At 43.5% G+C, this 4,418-nt stretch overlaps 1 non-coding gene across 1 annotated transcript; it reads right to left on the bottom strand.

Annotated features, from left to right (window-relative positions):
* Positions 1–3,088: 3,088 nt before the first annotated feature.
* On the bottom strand, positions 3,089–3,162 carry TRNAD-GUC (transfer RNA aspartic acid (anticodon GUC)). The gene has a single exon. It is a non-coding gene; the product is annotated as a tRNA-Asp (tRNA).
* Positions 3,163–4,418: the final 1,256 nt, after the last annotated feature.

The following is a 4,418-nucleotide window of genomic DNA, read 5'->3' as shown; positions in this document are numbered from 1 at the left end:
TAGCCCGCGACCTGCGGTACTACCGCCCCAGACAAGCGGTACTACCGCAAGGGCTCACGGTACTACCGCGGCGGACCGCGGTACTACCGCTACTACGGTAGGAGCTAGTCCAGGCCTGAGCCACAAAGGCTGAGGGCGGTACTGCCGCTGACGCGGTACTACCGCTCCCCCTTGCGATACTACCGCAAGGCCGGATTGGACTAGCCTGGGAAGGGCGTGGATGAATAAAAATACATCCGTGCCTACTTCCGCTGAAAATTAAACAGTGCAAATATCCGACACGGTACTACCGCACCTGGCATGTGGTACTACCGCGCAGGGAGCGGATGTAAAAAATTACATCCGCCCCTACTTCCGCTCATGTTGTTGTGCTAGACCAGGACTCACGATACTACCGCATGCATGGGGCGGTACTACCGCATAGGGCGCAGATGTAAAAAATTACATTCACCCCTACAGCCGCACGAGCGACTGAGTCTGGTCCGAGGCCACGGTACTACAGCTCCTTAGGAGCGGTACTACCGTGTGCACCTACGGTACTACCGCAAGGGCGTGCGGTACTACAGCGGGGGCCTGGGGTACTACCGCTCCTAAGAGTAGTACTACCGCATGCCTCAGAACAGCAACACTAGGAATCCTTCTCTTTGCAAAATATGAAGAAAACGAAGGATGCTCCAAAGCACAAAGGGAAAGGTGGTGCAAAGGGAGTAAACGTGTACGTGATGATTCCACCCGAACCTTTCCAACGCGGACCCCCTCTTAATAGTACGGCTTTCCTACGACTCAAATCCACCGAAAAGAAATGTAGAAAAACATCGTCTTCAATAGTCTTCGAGGGGCACCAAACCATCTTGTGCCTAGTGACGAAGTGTCTGAAATACTCAAGGCACACGATTAGTCCGCAAAAGCATTATCATCAATCACCAAGACACCTTAGGGATAAATATGCCCTTACAGATAGACTTATAAGGGCATGTATGGTGATTGATAAGATGGTCTTATCTTAATCATGCCATGTAATCTAGAGAAAACAATAGATGTACAATAGCTACCTTTTAATATTATCTCTAAGGGGTAATCTTTTAATTAAAAGATGAAAAGTATTTTTTTTTCTGCTTTCTCTTTCCTCCACCTCGGCAGACATATTACGTGGCACTCTTAAGGTAGCAATTGTACAAACCCTAAGTCAAAAAGGACGCTTAGGCCCCGGAGAAATCTTAGTATGATTGACTTAGGATGCAACACGTGGCCAGCAGGGGAGAGACAGGCCACCTATGACCAATACAAAGAGATGTCGAAATGAGAAGGAAGATAAAAGAGGAGGGAAGTACCTTTGTGGCCCAAAACAGAGCTATATACTCCCTAAAAGAAAGTAGATCTATAGATACAAAACATGGTTCAAAATGTGACAACGACTACACAAAGGTGTTTCAAGTGTCACCATGTCACAATCACATAATTCAACAAGAATAAATTATAACTTTTAACATATTAAATGTATATGAATTTATCAGGTAATACTCCCTCGATGGCGAATAGCTGACATCGGTCCTTGGTATTCATGTTTGATGGTAAAAAAATTGTAGTCATATGTTAGCAGAAATTATAAATTTGATATGATACAAATCATTCATGAGAGATGATACTTTTTCACCTTACTAATTATCACCTAACATAAAAAATTGTAGGCATATGGTACTTTTCCACCTTACTAACTATCACATGATATAAAAACTTATCACCTTATTTTAATTAGTAAGGTGAAAAAAGTATGATTTGTTTTTCGTTCGATGTGAGTAATAACCCTCCCAATAACAGAAATAATATTTTAATTAAAATATGATAAAAGTTATGTTCGTCGCCGAAAGTGGGTGTGTGTATCTTCGGTCGGGGCCAAATAATGGGCCTCTTTTTTCATAATTTCTTCTATGTCACTGGCGACGTCCTAAGAACTGGAAGACGCCGCAATGTGATTTTGTTCTTCAAATCCTTTTTCTTTCAATGAAGGATAGTTAGATGCGAGTCCATCAAGGAACTTGTGAGGATTGTGTCCCCCTCCTCACTATGGTCGCAGTTGGGATTATCTTCTACCCCCTTCCCCTGGTGTCAGCTTCTCTAGGAGGGCGATATGTCCAAATTGTGGTTGTCGGTGTCTTTTGTGTACGCCGAAGACTTCCTTGTTGTTGCTTCTTCAAGCTCTTGGGTTTCAACAAGATTGCTCCGGTGAGACGGAGGCCCGGAGACGACAACGGGCATTGCTCACGTGCAAAAGGAAGATAGTTTTGGTTTCTTCAGTAACTTGTTTATAATTTCTTTGTTCTTGTAAGAAATCCTTGTAAGGTTAGTTTATCTAATATTGCATTTGACCTTTCGCAAATATGCACACATAAATAGTATGTTCATCAAACCATTTTTCTTTCATTAAGCTATTATGATTAAAATTATTTACACTTCCATGCTAAATTGTAATGATGGTGTATGTGTGGGCGCGCGTTATCTTCAGGGCCACAGCATTGATCCGTATGTGGTCGCTACTCACTCCGACGGAGGCCAGGGGCGTTTGGCTACTGCGTCTACCCGATGGGAGATGGTAGCTCAGATTATTTTCAACCGGTTTGAATGACAGTCGTGTAATAGGATAGGCATGTAGTGCTCCTATTTTATTTGCCAGCCGGTTGTGGCTTCTTGATTAGGCTCGCTTGAGCATCCTGTTTTCTTTTCATACTTTCAGTTACTGGAGACTTTGAGACTGATTTCGTTTTTTAATAATATAAGCCGTATGCATCTTTCTGATGCAGAGGCTGGGGTAATACCCCTTTTCTAAAAAAAACAATGTGTGGGCGCGCGTGTATGAGTGCATGAACATTAATATTTTACAAATAGGACCATCATATTGATAGTATGTTCATTAAACCATTTTTCTTTTTTTAATATACAAAAACTATTTTTTTTTAATATACAAGATCTAGATTGAGAGCACAACTTTTCACCAAATTATGTAGTACTGGCAGTCTTACGATTCATCCTGTGCTTGGAAGGGAAAATGAAATCCCGAAGCGTCAGAAACTAGAAAAAAAATTGTGAAAAACGCCGTTGCCGGGGATCGAACCCGGGTCACACCCGCGTGACAGGCGGGAATACTTACCACTATACTACAACGACTTTGATGGTGATTTTACAAGTCTGTCACTTGTAATCTAAAATTCTTACAAAAGCATATTCAGAGCATCAAAGCTGTCTCCGAACTGTCCGCTGAGCATCCGCACATCCCAGTAGCATATTCCCAGGTCCCAGCTACCACTCTTTGCTTTACTACTGGATCGTTACCAGTTTCCGATTCACTATGTTCGGTTGCTCTGGTTGTGCGACCACTCTCCACTCTTCTCCGGTGCAGATTTGCAGCCTCCGGACGCTACTTGAAGCCTTGTTGCTTTTACCTGTGAGTAGTCTGGTTTCTTTTATTCCACTCCCTTACTTGTTCTACTTGGTAAAGTTCATGTAGTTTCAGAGCTCACCTGAGCTTCTGCTTCAGTTTGTGTAGTTTCATTGTTCTCTGCTGCTTAGTTCGAATCGGTTTCTCTTTAGAGGCTCTTTTCCGCTGATGCTAGGGGTAGTAGGATTCAAGTGCGAGAGCTAGATTGCCAAATTTCAGTTCTTGCTACTTTTTGGTAAATTAATGACTTACTCCAGTATTTTAAAAGATACTACTTAGAAGGAGTACTTTTGAATCAATATGTAGAGAGACACGCGTCAGAAGCTTGATCCTGTGGTAGTATCTTTTTGCTGTATGTTCTGCTCGCAGAAGGTGTTTCTGTGGAGCAACAATTTCTTCTTTGTGCGAAAAGCCAACACTTCTCAAGCTCCGAAAACCACAATGAACGAGCTCTGGCCCATTAAGGAATGGCGCAGCCCATCTTCAAAGTTCAGGCCCACATGTAGAATATAAATCAGATCAAAACCCAATTATATTACTAACAAAATGTGAGATGGAAAACGCTTGGTGTCAACCGGCGGATTTTCTCTCACTCGTCCGCCGTCTTCCACGGGCGACGCATGTCCCAGTGGGTGTGCACCGCTTTGCATCCTGCCTTATCTTCTCGTCCGACTGCTCCCATCCACATCTTTTGTTTTCTTTTGCTTCTTTCTTCCTTCCTCAGCGACCCATCCTTCTCCATTACGCACACAATCAGGGACCTGCTCGGAGATGTTGGAGACACCCACAGCCGAGCTTTTCTGAAGAGATGCTGGAGGCACCGCCGCTTTCGTGTGCGGGTGTTCGAGGGTGGATCTTCAAAGTTTTCTGCAACATGGTAGTTGTTTTTGCAACGCAGCCATTGTTTCAGGAATTGTTTCTGCAACACGGTCGTTGTTTCAGAATTGTCTCCGCAATCTCCAAATTTTTGCAACATGGTAGTTGT

Source organism: Triticum aestivum, chromosome 3B (assembly GCF_018294505.1).
Source record: "Triticum aestivum cultivar Chinese Spring chromosome 3B, IWGSC CS RefSeq v2.1, whole genome shotgun sequence".
In the NCBI taxonomy this organism is placed as follows: domain Eukaryota; kingdom Viridiplantae; phylum Streptophyta; class Magnoliopsida; order Poales; family Poaceae; genus Triticum; species Triticum aestivum.
This window is presented reverse-complemented; position numbering and strand designations above follow the sequence as displayed.